At 39.0% G+C, this 18,879-nt stretch overlaps 1 long non-coding RNA gene across 1 annotated transcript; it reads right to left on the minus strand.

Annotated features, from left to right (window-relative positions):
• Nucleotides 1-259: 259 nt before the first annotated feature.
• Nucleotides 260-18,825, minus strand: LOC127060628 (uncharacterized). Its single transcript, XR_007779809.1, has 5 exons — nucleotides 17,842-18,825; nucleotides 17,125-17,252; nucleotides 13,675-13,821; nucleotides 1,289-1,360; nucleotides 260-314 (listed from the first exon to the last, which is right to left on the minus strand). It is a non-coding gene; the product is annotated as an uncharacterized LOC127060628 (long non-coding RNA).
• Nucleotides 18,826-18,879: the final 54 nt, after the last annotated feature.

Here is an 18,879-nt window from a genome sequence, read left to right on the forward strand (position 1 = left end):
CTGATTCTCACTAAGTTGTTTGATTATCATGACGGACAACTCTTGGCAATTGTTTTTTTCCTGCCAACGGCATCTTGTTGCCGATGCTACCAGACGCTGCTCTGACTTGACATAGTAATGACCCAGTGAACACTTCTTGCCTGAGCTGGGACAGCACGGCTCAGTACTTGACAGTGTTATGACTGAAATTTTGTGCCATCTATACCTTAGTGTCTGGGGCCAGCTATGATCTGGGTCATAGCCAAAGCTCCAGTCCATGAGTGATGCTTGTCTGGGTTATCTTCACGTGGCAGTGGAATTCCAAGGCATAGTAACTGAAAGGCAACAGGGGACGGTCATTAAATTTTGATGCAGAACTGCCTCCCTAAGTGGCAACACAAAGAATCCATGAGGATGAAGATCCTAAAAGCAGCTACAGTCAAGGCATTATGAGAGTGAAGGGAACTAGCAGGAATTGCTGGTCTTAAGTAATTGGATCATTGAGATTTCATTAAGACAGAAAATTGAATCCTCAGGTCTGGTTAGTTCAGCTTAGGAGGGGTAGAGCCACAGAAGCATAAAGCTAGACAACCCAAAAAGGAGGCACTGCACTGTATAATGCTTTTTTGTCTGACTAGAGAGCCTGGTGAACCGAAAACAATAGGACCATGAAGTTTCTAAACTGCACCTCTCATAAGGCACCCCAGCTGCATTTCTAAATCAAAACATTTTCTGTGTCCCATCCTCCATCATAAAAGTACACAGGAAATAAACATTTTCAGTATAAACTGCTGCCAGTAATATGCAAGACTGGTAGGTTACATTTCTCCCTTACTGTAATTAGTCTTTTAGTTGGATGTGATATTTTAGGTAACAGAAGGCTTTATTGAAATTTTGAAGGCTTTCTGCTGAGAAAGTTTAGGTGCATGAAAATTAATAATAGCTGAATGCTAAGAAAGCAGATTATGTATTTACTCATTATTTCCAGGCTAATTTCAACTTCACTGGTTAAATTGTGTGTGTGCATGAAAACTTGTTTCTGTGTAGCGAGTGACAGGGAAGAGCAGCTGATGATGGAGAAAACAGTAAGACTTGCTTTTTTTTCTTTGTCAGGGCAGTACTGTATTAAAGTTGTCTTATAGCTATGGTTCTAGAGCAGAAACCATACCAGGGTCCTGATCATCTTTTCAGCAGCTTGTGTGACATTCTATTTGCTTTAATGGGAGTTTTATATGTAGAACTGATTGGACAATTGTGTCTTAGATAAGTACAGGGAGCTTTGCTTACATCAACAGGATTATAAACTCACCAGATCTGGAGTCAGGAAGGAATTTCCCTCACGAGCATAATGTCAGCAACATAATCAGGGCAAGGGAACAATCTGCCAGCACACAGAGAAAGGAATTGTTAGGACCAGGTGGGTGTATACTACACACACACTTTCACTCAGTTCTAGTGGAAACATATTTTGGGCCTGTATTTTATCGGGGTTTTGTTGTTTTCTTTCTCCCCAAGCCTGCCAAGCATCACTCAGAGGATGATCATGCAGGAGTGCAAAAAAATCACTGAGACTCTCTATGTATGTTTAGAGGATTACCATGTGCAATTGACTGGAGAGTAAATTAAGGTCAGTAGAGGCTAAACATATTTCAGAAAATGAAAAAACAAAAACCAACAAGCCCCCACTCTATTTCTCAGACTCAAGAGAATAACTCCCTGAGAAGACAAATAGAAAGTGAAATTTTAAAAAATTACAAGAATAAATTTATGTATGTGCTTGTTAAGAAAGAGTCTACCCTGTTTATTTGAATCCACTAATTTCAGGGAAATTTTCCATCTTTATTTAAATACACATCTTTTTCAAAAGGAAATGATGAGCCAAGAGAGGAGACAGACTAAATAGCAAAAGGCAGCATTTGCAAAATCAGTGTACAACATAAAGGTGGATTGAGCTAGAATGTATCTTCCTGTCTCTGAACACTTTATGGGAACAGGTGTCTGTTTTGTTGCAAGGATTACCATAGAGCTTATTCACTCAGGGGAAAGGCAGGTGAGGTTCAGGTGATATGACCTATGCAGAAGGGAGGGACAAGAGCAGATTTAGGTGATCTTAGGTGCAAACATCAAAAGAGAAGAATAATTAGGTATCAAATTATGGAATGGTATTTTTGCCTGTCTATAATATAGCTTAGATCTGATACCCACAGATGTTTGGTTTGTTTCATTTTCACCTAGCTTTGAAATATTCCCTTACATATAAAGACTAAGTTTTCCTTTTGTACAGAATAAGTTACCTAGCAGCAGTCCTGTAAACATCATACTGTCATCCATCTGAGAATCAAAGAAAATTCTTACTTCAGCAGAGGGATGTTAGAAAATTTTGCCCTGATTTCTGTACCACTTCCTTTTAGCACTGCTTTTCCCACTCTGTAGTAGCATGGGCTCATATTCTTATTTCTGCACTTCTCAGAAATCAGGATATGAGCCAACTTCACACTGCTCTTGCACAGAATGGAACAAACATGAAATAACACATAAGGCAGAGGAAGGAAAAAACCCAGCAAAACGATAAGTGGAGGAAAAAGAAAAAGAAAAATGTAGTGAAAGGAAATTCCCAATTACAGGCGAGCTCTCGTTAATATGCAAGTCCAGCCTTCTCATCCTCTCGCCTTTCATTGTTGTCTCTTGTTCCTTCAGTTCCCACCCCCACTCTGAATTTCTTTAAGTATGACACACCCAAGTAGGCATACAAACAATGAGTCTGTCCTTCTCTTGCTCACTTGAAGAATTTTCTCTCTACCAAAGTGGTTTTTTCCTTCTCTAGTATGTAAACAAAGCAAAGAGGACAATTCTCAGCTTGGTTTTGAGCAACACAGACAACAACAAACTTACAGACAGGAAGGATTAAGCAACAGTAACTAAGTAGCTGAGTTTCTTCTAAGGTCAAGACTATTGGCTCATCAGTGCCTAAGTATAACCAGTAAACATTAATAGGAGCATTGCAAGTTGAACAAGAAAAGTAGTCTATTATCTCGGTAGTGTAATGAAAAGAAATAGCAGGAAGCATGAGTTGGGATTTCCAAAAAAAACAGGAGGTCAGAAATTCCTCAGTTTAGATTCCTGGCTCATTCACTGACTCATTGTGCCCTTCCTAAAGCAAATTGCATGACTCACCTGACTAATTTTCTTCATCTATAAAATGGTACAGTGAATGCCAGCTACACAGCGTTTACATTGGTAGAGAACTCTTGTTTATCAAGTTAATTTGGATTACTAATAAAAGAAGAAAGACATAAAGGACAAAGCAGACCGGTTTAACACCAATTTGACATGAAATTAAAGACTAACCTGTGCCCAGAAATAGCTGCATCAACCCAGATATGTATTGAATGTTGTTTAAAATAGGGCATGAACTGGCATGACTTAACTCAGATCTGAAATAGAATTAAAACAGACTCTGGCAATATTTTTATGAAAATATTTCTTCTAGTGTTGAAGCACGCAGGTTTTCAGAATGACTCATTCTAGCTTCCCCCATTACTTCCAGCAGGCTCCCAAACACCCCTTCAATTAAACTCCCTCCAGTTTCCTGGGTCCTTATCTTAAATTTCCTCATTAGACTCCACTCTTGGTTCCCAGAGCTTTACCCAGCTTGCCCTTCTCATCTTGACCTGCATCAGCTCCTTTTTCAAATATATTGTCTTTTTTTTTCTTTAAATTCTGCTTAAATTGGATAGTTTCTTCCTTCATGCTGATTAGAGCTCAGCAAGGGAAGAAAGGATCACTGAAAGATAAGCAACTGCTCTCAGTTTCCTGTTCAACCTAGACACAAGCAATTATAGCAAAAGTTTCTAAGCAGTGGTGTTTTGGATTCAGTCCTACAACTTCTTTCTGATTGGCAGCTATGCAGTCTGTGAGAGATGTGCATGTGAGAGATTCATCTGCTAAGGAAGCATGGAATATTTTCAAACTTAATTATTAAACACTCACATGTCTCCAACATGCACAAAATGCTGTTTTACGAAGTCTCATCATTTGCCCACATTTAAGCAGATTTTCCTAAGGATTTCAATGGCACATCTTTGATATTAAAGCCTTTTTCTATGAAATCTCAGCCTCCTACTCAAAGATAGGGATTGCCAACCAATGAGATGAGAATCCATTAGCAGTCAGATGCAGGGCTTACCCTGTTTCCCTTTCTCTTGACTTGGACTACACAAACAATAGTCACAATGAAAACAATAAGGGACAAGCCATAAGCTAAAGCATAATGGAAGAGGAAGCAATGGACTCATTTTCTCTGGGAGAATAAAGCTTCTTTCTTCCCTGTAACCTCCCCTGTACTTTTACTTTATACAAGATGTTTTCACAGCCTTCAGAAAAATCAGACACCAGCTGACTAGTAGGATGATGCCATGTTATGTCAGTAGTACCCCAAACGTCCTTTCTTCACACATCCTGCAGTGTGACATCGCTGCAACGCCCTCGCCAATGCCCTCCTGGGAAATTAGCAGCCACTGCCCCACTGCTGCTCAGTGAGCACCAGTGCTCCTTTGCAAGCTTCCAGATTACAATGCATTCTGAAATCAGCTCCTGTTGGGGGAACGGCCTGTAAAGAAACACTAGCCAAACAAGTTTGCTTGGGTACAGTTCCAGAGATTCATCTTGACAGCAGATTTGTCCTGTTTCATAGGAAGAAACCATTTGGTAAAGGATGGCTCATTTACACTGGCAATGTGCATTAGCAGCTACAGTTATCAGTATACTATTGTTTGCCATTAATGCACAGAACATTGCCTCTTTTGCTCATTTAGTTTTGACTACATACAGAATCCAAGGAACTACTGGGGTAGAGGGGCATTTCCAAGAAGTGGCTGAGGATTCTTTTCATATTATCAAAACAGCATTCTCTTAAAAGTATTAATTATTTCATTACTCATCATGGGATATTTCATTCAATTTGATTAAATTTTACAAAGTTAACAGTAACTGGATCTTACAAAGTGAAATGTCAGCCAGCTCCATAGTCATAGGCATTACCAGCCTGGTTCATAACTGGTGTGAACTAGCCGTTCAGTTTCATTCTGTCTGGATAGGTCTGTAACATATCTATACCATGTAAAACAGCTACAGGAATTTTTTCAAAAGCATAAAATCTTACAGCTAATTGTTAAAATAAAAGCAAAAATAGCTTAACTTGTTTCCCAACCTTGTTAGCCTTCACATAGAACACTCGTGAATGAACCTTGTTATTTCAAAGAACTGGAGAAAGACTGATTAGCCACCTCTAGGCATGGAAAATTCCCTGTGCTCCTGCTGTAAGATGCATAACATCTAATCACAGTGAAAATATTATAAACAGTCAGCTATGTTCATTCAAATCACAGAGAATTAATCTACTGAAAACTGGCCTTGTGCATTGTTTCTTAGAAATTAATTCCGTGGGCTTGATTTTTTGGGTTTGATTTAATCATGTTTTACGCCCACTTTGCCATTCAGTGTAGTAACACAAATGACTGTGGTAGGAAATATTCACATGCTTTTGCCTTCAGAGCTGCAAACTATTATAATAAACATTAAGAATGTAAATATTGTCACTGAAGAGTATGTCTTCATTGCACTGTTTACTCAAGTCAGGCCTTTAAAATCACTACACATTTGGAATATATTCACACAATAAGTCTATATTATTTACAGTAACTTCTAAGCCATGAAGATTTTTACCCTTTTTCCAGAATACTCAGTGCCTTACCAGCTGAGCTGCCCTGGTACAGATAAACCACAAAACTAAAGGATTATGGCTATTATGTCCCTAGTGAGGAAGAAATCCAGTGTAGGACAATAATTTCTTCTTTCTTCAGATACCTGACTTTAACTTGTTTTGAAAATAAGGGGGTTTATTTTCTTCAAACACTAGTTGCAATAGGTATGTAAGTCCATTTCCTAAAACCTCCTCCTCTGTCCTAACTTATGCATTATTCTTAAAGTAAGCATAGAATTGCAGAAAACTGCAGAAAGAGCAGAATGGCAAGAAGCAATTGCAAAATGGTGATAGAATGTGTATCTGATTAGCTGATGGTGGGACACATCCAAATCAACATGTTTACCAACATGCTTGGCACTATTTGCATTCAGTGGAACCATGCACTGGACCATTTATATGGAAACAGAAGCAAGAAATGATACTGTGAAGTCAATACACCCACAGCATGCCTCTTATCATTGAAAACCCAGGAGAACAGAGGGCCTTTTCTGTCTCTTCCTTTGAACTGTAGTTGAAATCCATGCGGAAATATGATGATGTTGATGGCTTTTTGTACCCAGCAATTTATCTAAGACTGTTGTGGTTATAACAACAATGGTTGGACTTGATGATCTTAAAGGTCTTTTCCAACATAAACAATTCTAAGAGACTATGATCTTTGCCTGCTCTGATCAAATTTTTGAATAATTTCCTTGTCCTTTGTTTTCCCCAAAACAATACATAGTTCAAGATTAAGAATTCTGTTACAAACTGAAGTACTGTACGAAATAGTACCAGGAATTTACCTGCAAATAAAAAAGTGTGCAGAAATCTTATTTACAGTGAAATCAATCTCAATTGCTATGGAAGTCTGCATTGCCAGCATACTATTATCTTTTTCTCTAGAGTTATCCTGGTCCTCATATAAAAGAATTACATATGTCCAAATAGTCTTTCATTTCAGGAGTTAATGATTGGCTGTTATTCTTTAAAATCTGGAATTGCCTAGCCAGCTGAAGAACCTGATTATGGGAAGTACAGGTCCCCTGTATATCACATACAACCTGGTAAAAATGTGGGTGCTACAGCTTATTGGACATGAGGGGAAAGAGCAACTCAAGAAACTGTTCTTGATTTTGTAATATGCATTCTACCTTTCCAGTTGTTCTCTAAACTACTTCTCATCTCCCTTTTCAGAACTCAAAATGCACATTAGGCCCATGTCCAAGGTTTGTTGGCAGCAAGTTATCCTTGAATCTTTGTTGGTATTGTTTTGTGGGGGGTTTTTAATTGTTGTTGGATAAGGGTCCTTTTCACCAAATGTGTATCTGATTTGGCCCACAGAGGGAAGAAAGAAAAAAAAGTGTCACCCTATAACACTTTCTATCCTGCTGAGCCTTAAATTAATATTTTATGTGCTTACTGTGCTTTCATTTAATCTCTTTTTTCTATTCAGAAACAGTCGTATCCCATGCTGCCAGTGTACAGAGCCTACAGTATTTCATATTAATGCATTCTTACACAGGGGCTGTGATGGCTAGGGAGGCCCTTGCTGAGGGATGGGAACTGTCAGATAAAAGGGATGTTTACCAGTTAAGGTTTCAAACAGCAGTGCCATGAGAATATATTAATCAGCTGGAGATCTCAGACTGGAAGAGGAAACAACTTTTCCCAGTATCTGGTAGAAGACCATTTTAGTCTAGCAGGCAATTAGCCAGCCATTGAATGGAGAGAGACAGTAAGCTGTAGGACAGATACAGGGAGTTCTCTCCAACCATTTCACTGACCACTGTGATTTTCCTCATATTTCAGTCATTTGTAAGACTCACCAAGCAAGAACAGGGAAAATACACAGTTGAACATTAAAAGGATCCTGAATTATAATGCTAAAGCTAGCTAAAAATAAATCTGATTCTTATCTTTTTGACTGGAAGGCATCCTGTGAACTAAAAGAGACAAGAGACCAGACACAGCAAATTTATTTCTTCACTTAACACAAGTGGGACTTAGCATGGGCACTCCCTGGAACAGTGCTTTAATGCTAGCACTTGTGTGACATTCACAAAATTCAGGTGTAGATAAAAAGGCAGGCACTTGGTTCTCACTAAGCATCTAATCCCAGCTTTCAGCAAGTTTAATAGTTACCAGTTAAACCATGCCTAGAGAAAATCCTTAATTGCAGAGGTAAATTTTCACCAATTGGAATTTATATTGGATTCTATGTGCACATACCCAACAGAATAAGGGTCCCAAGGGGAAAAAGGAGACAGGAGTTACAACTCCTGTCCATAACCAAAGGAACAGTCATACTATGCTGTCTGCTATACCCCATTCTAATTAATACCTGCACAGGTTATATTGTGGTGATGCTGTAACTCTATACATCTTACAGCAATGGCTGAGTCTGTCCTTTGGTAATGTCATGGTGTCTGTCCATTTGGTTGTTTTTGAGACCTGCTCCACATCTCAGTTACCACTTCTGCTGCAGGAATTTCTTACAGTTCAGCTCTTTTTGCTCTACTCTAAAATCTGATACAAACTGTTCTGCCTCAAAAGCTGTCCAGTGTGAATGGACATGCAGATGTTCTTTATTTTCTTTTCCTGATATTGATTGACTCCCTGCTTGATTCTTTTATTATCAGACTTACAAAAAGTGTTTATCTGTAAGAGTTTGCCACCCTGAATTATCTTTTTTCCTGTGTTCACCCTGAGGACCACTAAAAGGTTGCGCAAGTCTCCAGCTAGCTAGCTCACAGCATGCCCAGGCACAGCTGTCCCAGAAGTCTCTTTTTGCTTTGCTTAAATGAAATAGCTGCAAAGAAATGGAGAAAGTAATGTGAAAACAGGGACTTAAACTGCTGTATGGTCCCTCATGGAAAATGGGTAAGCAGCCAGACAAAAATAGAAGTTGTCTTGAAGTGTGCAAGGCCACAGAATACTCCTGCAATTGACGTTCACTCCACTAAATAGGTGGGATGGAGTGAATTAAATGACTTTAATTTATCCACTTAGCTAGGCAGATAAGACTAGACTCAGGGGACTTCAAGAACATTTCCTAATGTGACTTTTTCAGGAAGAGATTGCAAGGTATAAAAGTATAAGCCATGCTTCCTCTCCTGCCCTATTTTTGGACATCACTGGCCTTAACTTTTCACCTCTCTGAGAAGAAATGCTTCAGAGTTTCATCACAGTAATTTTAGGTTTTTGTTGTCAGGAACAAACATGCCTTCCTGAATTTTTTTAAAAGCCCACTGCAGACAAAGATCCAGGTGCAACTTGCATAAGCAGGTCTATGTTAGCTCTAAATGAGCTAGTCTGGCTACTACAGCAGCAGCCTGTTATTGGGAACCTGTGGTTACTCTGTGCTAAATTAGTAAATTAATGAACTAGTAACCTAGAAAATTAGCAGGCTACACAGCTAGATAAATGCAAGTCAACTAGTTAAAATTAGCTTAAATTTGTTTGGAAAATCTGTAGTTACTCTACAAAGATGTACAAAGCTGAGAACTGTATCTGTGATCTTGGACCTTAAATTACACTCTGCCATGTATCAATACCTTACAGTCTCATTGCCAGTAGACCACTGAGTAGGAATTCAGGACCTGGAATCCCCAGCTATTTCTCAGCCTTACACTGAAATGAAATCCAGCCAACTTGACCTTCTCCACCACCTGGCTTCATGGGTGGAATAAGAATTGGGCATGAGGCCAGCAAGCAGCAATGCTGTGCTCTGGTGTGATCTCTGATCTGGAGGAACTAGGAGCTAGGGTTTGGTTATACTGAGCAGCACAACACTCTGCAGTTTAGACTGGACTTGAGAAAGTTTAGACTGTTTTAGATTAATAATGTGTTGAATAGTGTGTGTATAAAAACCTTTTCTCTTTTCTAAATTTAATGACTGCTTAATCATGTTTCCCTAGCAGACAGTAAAAGAGAATAAACACTTTAGATTCTTTCCCCATTTTCCTTAAAACAGTGTACCATTAATTTCCTGTTTCTTAAGAGTTATTTTGTGAAGGTTTCTAGGCTTGACCTCTGGATAATCATCCCTCGTTGTATATAGTAACATTTCACCCAATATATTTAAGCACTTAGACTTTAAACATCTCTTTTTTTACTACACTCATCTTTTAAGGAAGGTTTAATGTAATTAATGAGGTCATGGTACCCTAACTCCCAACTTCTGTTTGCAATGTTCAAAAACTTTGCAAAAAAGCTATCTAAAAAGTATCATGTTTGTTGTCATGCTGCATTTATGTTTGTTTCCTAAGCAATACAACAAAGACATCTATTAATGAAGAGCAAACACTCAGTTAATCACACACACAGTTTTTAATCAAGTAGCATTTAACTAAATTGGAAAATCATCCTTTTGTAGGGCCCAAAATGTGGAACCTAAATAGAGATATATGTCAAATTGCTCTTCTTTGAATAAATACTACAGCTTGCAAGACAGTCATTTTAAAATGTCAAGAAACATTAGCACCAGAACATTTGAAATGCCAGAAATTTTTAGTTAAGTTTTTAGAGTTTTTCATGCCAAATAACTTATTCATCTCATAACTCATTTAACCTCTTTCCTAATTTCTTTTTCTGAAGTGGAAAATTATTTGTTTCTACTAAGTGCAAGCAATCCCATACTCTAAGTTAATTAAAACATCTACATGAAACATCCCTACAGCTTTCTTAATTGGTTTTTTCCTGTTTTAATTTTTAGTGGGATTTCTATTAGTATTTTCTTAGCATATTTTCCAAGAAAACAAGATTGGTACGAAGGGTTGGTCTTCATCTGATATATTTTTAATTAATTACCCAATTTCAAATGAAGCTGGCAGTGGGTTTGTCTGCCAGTTATTAAGTCTTGAAGTTACTGTGAGGACAGTAGGGATAGCCACTACTAATGTGTCTCTTGACAGCAAATGAAGGAGAACTGAGAAGCCTCTGTTTGGCAGGATTTGAATGAGTCAACCCATTCTCCTACAGTGGTCCCAGCAACAAGCTGGAAAAAGGCAAGCAGAGGGTGTACAAATGATGTTCAAATTACTAGAATGATGTACAAATTACCAGAATTACAAAGTGGGGGGAAGGCATCTGAGATATAGAAGGGAGCTTAGGGTATTGGAAGGAAGTTTAGGAAGCAAAGAAAAAGGCTGGAAGAATATTTTGATGGCATCATGGTGGGAAGTTGGAATGACCAGAGAATAGAAATTTATTTTAAAATAACCTAAATTGGTTTTACTACTCATGAAACACAGTAATGGTTTCATAGTTCAGCACTGTCTTATTTTTGGTGAGAAAAACTCAGCACGCCTTTATCAATATGCTGTTATTGACCATGGGGGGATCAAAGCTACTTGAAAGTAATTATAATTGTAATTTTTGTAGTTTCTTAAAAAGTTATGAAAAATCCTGAACGAAATTCTTTTAACTTGGGTAGAGCAAGTGAACTAGTTACCTTGAGCTGCCTGGAGCTGATCTAGATACCTGGAGCTAAACCCTTCTGAAAATCTGTCTTCAGTGTGTTGTAGGACTGTTTTTTCTCAGTATCAGTTCAATGAAAAACACTGTGTGCTGCTAGAGGATGCAGATGCTGTTCACACACTACATAAATGCATTTTGTAAAAATACACACTTAGGAAGGTTTTTTTAAGGGATCTCTTCTGAATGTATCTAAGGAAGTATGTGATTGAACAGCTCTGTAGAGGGATGCTTCAAAATGTGTTAAGGAGCTTTGGTGGTTTATTAGACTGTATGGTTGTCAGAGAGAAAGTAATGGAAATACAATGTATTTGTATGATCACATGATTATTGTAATTGCCACTCTATCCTAAACTGTATTTCTGTAATGGGAAAAGTAACACCAGGAAAATGAGTGGAATTATTATTTGTAGACCTGCAATGCATAACAGTGGCATGAAAACTTAATGGACCTATGAAAAAACACTCTGTCTGCAGAGGAGTGTGTTGTCCACAGGAAAGTCTCTGTACAGCAACTGCCCACACAGGGCTGCTGTGTGCTGTTACAGTGCAGCAGGGAGCACAGTGGTTCTGTGGAGGCTCTTTACCTAGCTTGGCTATCATGATTTTCAAATGGGACTTTCATACTGCACTGGAAAGAGGTTTTCACACTTTCTCAGTTTGTAAAAGGCAGTTCCAGACCCTATTGTAAGCAGGTGTGTAGAGCCAAATAGCTGCTGATTAATGCCTTCTCTTCTGTGCTTGGAGAATTTTATGGATTACAGTGAATAACAGGCTAATTTGTCTCCTAAAGCATATATTGATAGAAATGTGATTTTCTGCACTACCTGACTTGGGTTAATGGAGTGTAGTTTCAATGCATTGTGTTTCTGGCATGTTCTGACTGTATCCATAATGTCTTTGTGTGACCTGAACTTCCTATTCATTACAAATTGGTGAATAGCAGAAAGCAGTTCAACAAACAGGTATTTCTTAAGCTGTCAAACTGAAAGTCTAAATAATCTAAAGAGAAGTGCAGTCAGACCTGCCAACTGTAAACAATAAATACTTCTAAAATGTAGAATGGCTTACAAATGAAATAAAACTGAAAAGCTAGGGTGACCTGCAGCTCAGCTCTAGTTTATGAAAACATTAAGAATATTTTCATAAGAAAACCAAAGAATGAAGGCAGCACCAGTGCCTGGTAACAAATCCCTGCTTTTCTTCTTTTTTCTCTTTCTGTTGCTTCCATGCACAGTGTAACACACTACAAGCATAAAAAAGGGAAGGGCTGCAGGGTTCCTTGAATTGTTCCAGTCAACTCTCTTCATGTCTGACTGCTAACTGCCATGCATAGAGATTAGAGGGAGACTGGAATAGACTTAAAAGACTATTAAGAAGCTGAAGCAGCAGCAGAGCAAGAAGTAGCTATTCATTGCTTTATGCAGAGGCCTGAAAATATACAGGTAGTCTCCCTGTTTGGCCCTTCCTTTCACCTTCTCTCTGTAAGAAAGTATTCTAAAATTTTTGAGTCTGCACACATTTATACCCGAATTTGAAAAGCTACTGTCAATTTCTTAGTTAATTTTCCCTCCAGAATCTGCATTCTTCCAAACTGTTTTATCTGTTCCAGCAGAAATTTCAGAATTACTTTGGACATAATGTTATGTGCGAACATTTCCATTTCATTTGCTGCAGCATCATTTACTGAGGCTAGACAGGAAAATGCCCAGACTTTACAAACTGGAGCACCAGACGACAGTGACAGTCTGGCCATTTTTTTGTGTTTATGTGGTAGAAATAGATCCACCCTTGCTTCTATTTCTACTGAATAAAGCCATCAATCTCAGCTGTATCAGCATAGAATTTTTACCTGGACCCACACCCACAGGCAGCAGGCAAATACTGGTCAACAACATTAAAAAATAACAATCTGTTAAGATGTTCATTTAGATATTATTTTAAAGAAAGGGTTTTAGTCTTGGAAAAAGCAGTATGACTGGCAGCGAACCAATTGTCAGGGAACAGAAAATAAGGAGCTGAGTTTATTAGTCGAGGCTGATTCTGTTGTCTTTCATAGCAATTCATCAAAAACATGCATGTGTTGGAAGCCCTAGATAGATGAAAAGGTATTTTTTCAGTCCTGGAAGAGGAGACTGTCCTTTCAAGGATACAATGGTGCTTTACAAAAGAGCAGTGAGTGTGAACCTTGTCCATCAATGGAAGGCTCCTTTCAGAGCAAATATTGCTCCACTGCTTTAGGTAGCTCTTCTCTAACATTCACAATTGACTAAAATTATTGTTGCATAAAATGTCTGTAAATATTACTTCTTTGATATGAGTAAAAAACAGGGGAAAACCCAGATAAATTGCTTAAGTAACCATTTTCTGAATGGTGTCTGTTGAACCAGGCTCCTCCCTCACCACAAGCTAAGAAGAAGAAGAAGAAAGAAAACTCTGGACTTAATTATTGAGGGCTTTCTTGTCTGACTTACCCCAGCTTAAACTGTGACTGGCCAACGGGACTTCAGCCAAAAACACTTCACCTCTCATTCTCTTTTCCCTGCTTTTTCTATTCCACTTCAACACACAGTTTCCACAGAAACAGAGCAGCACAAATAGCACAGGTTTTGGGTGCCTTTCTGGAGAAGCAAATGTAACAAAATAGTCTGCATATAATGTCTCAGTTTGGTGAAAAGCTTTCTTACATTCAGAGGTTATCTGGATACTAAACATTATATTTAGAATTCTCTCCTTTTTAAACCTTGTGTAGTAACTCCATGAATTGTCTGACAAACTGGCAGCAGAAATATGAATCTAATACTCTATTTTATCACTTGGTTTAGGGCTTTTTCAGATTTCTTTCCTCCTTACTATTCATCAGCAATATTGACAAGTGTCTAACCCCACTATCCAGCTTCCACCGTGCCCCACAGCCAAACTTAGTGTTATCCCTAACACTGCACTTATTTCATAGCTACAGGGTAACTTTGTACACTGAAAAATACAGTGAAGGTGGTTAATCTCAGAACATATTCCATGTCCCCAGCTGACCAGCTAGCAGGTACCTGAGAGGATTCAGGATTCTCCTCATCCTTGCCTTCACAGGACACCTTATTTATATGCTCCTAGTATGGCTGCACTGGTCCAGTGAATGCTCAGATAAAACAAGCTGCTGTGAAACAACACACTTAATATTGCCTATTTCCTATTGGAAACCATGAATGTTTTCTGTACTACTTCTACAGGGTAGCCTGAAGTCAGTTGTGCTCTTTTTGTTGAGCAGCCAGGAACACCCAGGGATTACATTTGCCAGTGCTAATCAGTTTGAACAACTCCATATATGAATGATGAATGCCAGAGGTCTCCTTCAAATATCCCAGAATCTTCAGACAGCAGGAAAGCGATGGGTGATAGAAAAGTGAAGGATTACTTGTATTCTGGATTTTATTGTCTACATGCAGAATTAGGCACATAAAGGAGTACTACATTGTGGCTATAATCTGGAACTTAACCAAACTCAGGTACCAGGATTTTCTGTATGGATGATGAGGAATGAGATTCTAAAGTAATTCATAACTCTGAGTAAAAAATACCCCTGATGTTCCCATAATCCATTTCAGTTTTACATCTGTGAATCTTTGATATGAATGCTGTGACTTCTAAACAGTTTTTAGTGGTCAGATCCAGTTGCACTGAGGAAAACAGGCACTTTACCAGGAGCTTAATAGGGTACAAAATTTCACAGCAATAACAGTGATCAAAGGCAGCTAAAATAATTAATGGAAAACCCAGTGTGACAGCAGGCACAGGCAAGGCAGGCAGGCATGTAAAGAGCACACTCTGCTACCCTGCAGGCCACCATTCAAGCAGCATGAGCTGACAGGAGAGCTCATTTTCTCCCTCCACCTTTGTAGCCTTGGTTTTTCCTGCTGCTTGTGAGGCAGCAGCTTTGCTGCAAGAGAGGGTCCCACCCAGCATCACTCCCCACCCTCGCTGTTCTGCAGCCCTCATCAGCCCTGTGGGCAGCTCACACTTCAGCCTCTGTCCTGTCCCAGCTGTTCCCTCCTCCTCTGCACAAATACACAGGAAGGTCTTTCACCCCTTAAAGGCCTTCTGAGATAATTGTGAATAGGGGCAGAAATACATAATTATTCCTCCAGCACAGATCCCTATTTCATAGTGTTTGCTCTTGACCATCTTTGCAAAAGCTGAATGCTGCCACTCAGTTCATCTGTGGGTGATGGCATCCTGTTTTGTCTACACTGCTGCAAAGCTTTGCAGCACCCCTGAGTCAATTGTCTAATGGTGAAATTAAGGTAAAAAGAGAAAACATATTTCACAGTTACCTCCCAATCCTATGCTTGAGGTTGATTTTCTGTAGTCATATGCATTCTTATTTTAAAATCAGCCTGTGGAGCACATTAATTTTTTTAGATATGAACAGACTTGGTCAAAAAAAAAACCCTCTCTGCCTAAAATTCTCCTCATCTGTCTAGATAAGATGCTTCTCTACCGCTCTTCTATTGCCAACTAATTGACAAATGGATTTAGAGATTAATTTCAAAACTAAGCAGCGTTTTATTAAAAAAAATAAAAGGGTGAATGGAAAAGGGGAAGTATCAACTTAAAGGTGATGGCCTATTAAAGTGCTATAAACTGATAATTTGTTTTCTTGGAAAACCATTTTTGTCATTATTTTGGAAATCTGTATGATTCATTTTGGACTGTTTTCAAAATTCCTCAAAGAACCTTCTCGCTGAAATTGCGTTGTGAATAAAATTCTGTATTTTCAAAAAAAACCCTTTCCATACTTTTATATTTTTAATTTTGCATGCTAATGAGTTATCACCCCCACTTTTTGCTTCCTTCAAGGCCTCAAAATAAGCATGAAAGATGCAAACAACCTACATATGAAAAACACATTAGGCTTTTAATAGTTCTTTGGTTTTAGTTCTCTGTGGTGCTATTAGTGGCAGGTAAAAATCAGGTTAGTTAAGTGCAGCTGGTGCAAAGGGGTGTAAAATTACAACTTATCTGCCTGATTGTCTGTGCCCCTGGGAGGCATAAAACTGAAGAAGAGTGAGAGCAGTTATTTCTGCTCTATGTTATTAGCTTTTTCTATAGACTGGGAACATCTCAACTTTGTACCTTAAGATTTTCAACGAGCATCTTTGGAGGAGATTGACTCAAGATGCTTCTCACTTGCGTTCTCTTCCTAGCCAGATTTATGCTCCCATCTGCTGAAATGTGCTATCCTGATTTTCCCTCCTAGGGAGCCTGAGAGTAGGAAGACATTACAAACTTATTAGAGTTTGCTCATATTGTTTTTTCCACAAAACAAACCTCCTTTAGGTTACATTAAACAAAATTTCTATGGGAACGTACTAATACATTGTAATAGAGATTAAAATAATATTTTAATGATACCACCCAATGGATATATTAGATAATTTAAAATAGAAGGGGTTTTAATTGTTAAACCAACCAGAGGCAAAAAAATCAAGCTCAAGCCATATTATTATTTTCAAGCCACATGTTTTACAGTATAACTCTCTATGTAAAAGGAGCACTTCACTAATGGAAAGAGAAATGGGTCAGGACTGCAAGCCCTTTGCCAGCTTACACTTGGAAACCATGTTAAGGATAGATCATAACAGAAGGTGACTGAGCAAGCCATCTTCAGTGATCTCTGCTGATGATCTCTACTTGCCAGGGTGGATCAGTTTTATCTCTGAGGCAGAACTAGCATTTCCCTCTTTCCAGCCCCTGAATCATAGGAAGGGTGATCTCGTGCATTTTGTCTGTAGATTCTCAGACACAGGCAGACAATTCTTTAATATGTCAGAGAATGCTTGTTGGTATTGAGAAAGCAGTAATAAACTTTTCTGAATATATTAGAAGACTTGGGAAACACATAGGAATGATAATATTAAGTTATTTACCTTGTGGTAGCACCTGCACGTCCTTCAAAATGCTGGTTCTTCAGTGTATGAGGTACTTCATACCACTCCAAATTCTATCTGAGCTGATGGTAGTAGATGATAGACGAACACCTAGTCAACAGGGAAAACTAAGAGAAGGGTAATTATCATACCAAGCACAGTTGTAAGATGCAAGCTACTTAATTCCTGAAAAGGATTTTGAAGACAAGGAGGTACTTAATGTAGGAATTTGGAGGAGGAAAAATGTCACTGTTAGGTCGGATGTGACATACACACATATGGGGTGTCAAGAATAAAAAGGGTCCAAGAATAAAAAGCTTTTATTCTATAAATACACTCAAAAATCATCAATTGTTATTTCTTCTATTAACTCAGTTTTGCTTACAAACCAGCTGTCAAACCCTTCCAGAGAAAAATAAGTATTTTAGGGAAGCTCGCCTGCACAAAATTGAAGAAGCAAGAAGTTACATGACAGAAAAAGTTGGACCAATGCATGGTAGAAGTTTTGCTTAAGGTTTCCCCCAGCCAGATATTTTCAGCAAGATGTTTTTGCCTGGGAGAGATGAAGAAACAACTTTCCAACATACCACAGCCATAGTCAATGGCTAAATGAGAGCAATGTTCAAATGACACACAGCTGGTGATGTCCTAGCGCTGATTTCCTCCTTGATACTACAGCTGTCAGAAGTGCCATAATCTGCCTTGTCAGTCACTAACCTCCATTGCTGTTTCCAGTCCACTCTTCACCTCTCCTGAGAAGTGCACTGAACCCATTCCTGATATCCCAGCTGGTATTTGGTAGGTTACTTAGGTTCCAAGTGTGAAGGCTGGATAGGGGGTAAACTAAAGCTCTGTAGAAAAGACAAAGATTTTATCCCCTAGAGCTTTATAAAATTAATCTCCATGGATCCATCTCTGCTCAGACCTAAGGAGAGCTGCATCTTTGTTCCTTTGTTTTTCTAGAGGAGGTCTTTTATAAGCTAGTCATTGAGGAATTCATGCACACTTGGGATTTTTTAAATACTGAGCAAAGTATATTGTATTACTTTCTTATTCTACTCCAAGGGAGAAGGTAAGTATAAGAGATGAGAAAATAAGTTACCCATATACATATACCAGTTGTCTCATCGCAAAAGACTGTGAATACAATAAAACTAGAGAATAAGAAGTATGAGACACTAAATTATTAATAGCCTGGCTCAGAGGAAGTCTGAGACAGACTGGGATTGGGACATGACACACAGGGTCTTAAAAATAAGGACAACTCTACGTGTTGAAGTTAATGAAAATACCTTCCTTGCACCAGTGCTTAAAATAGAAAAGAGGGTAGAAGATGACATTCTGACTGTATCAGAAAGGACTGATAGCACAGATCTGGCCTGGTTTTTAAAGTGATTTGCATAGTTACAGTGTAGGTTTTGAACGGTGCTCGAACATTCCCTTTTCCTGGGACTAATGTTCAATTAGCACCACGTGTTTCAGATGCCGGGGAGGCTCAGGAAGGTCACCATCTCGTGTTCACGAGCCCCTCCTTTGGCTATAGCCGCCTTTTGGAAATTAAACTTTTGTTCAGCACAGTTGCAGTTCTCCCGCAAATCACCGGCTGCCCATCCTCGCCTCTCCACAGGCAGCCCGAGCAGGCTGGCGGCGACGGAAGCGTGGGCAGGAGCAGCTCCTCGCCAGGTACCACCTCCCGCCCCGGCTCCGCTCTCCGCCCGGCGTCAGCGCGGCGGGGCCGGCCGGGGGCGGGCGCAG

Source organism: Serinus canaria, chromosome 1A (genome assembly GCF_022539315.1).
Source record: "Serinus canaria isolate serCan28SL12 chromosome 1A, serCan2020, whole genome shotgun sequence".
Lineage (NCBI taxonomy): Eukaryota > Metazoa > Chordata > Aves > Passeriformes > Fringillidae > Serinus > Serinus canaria.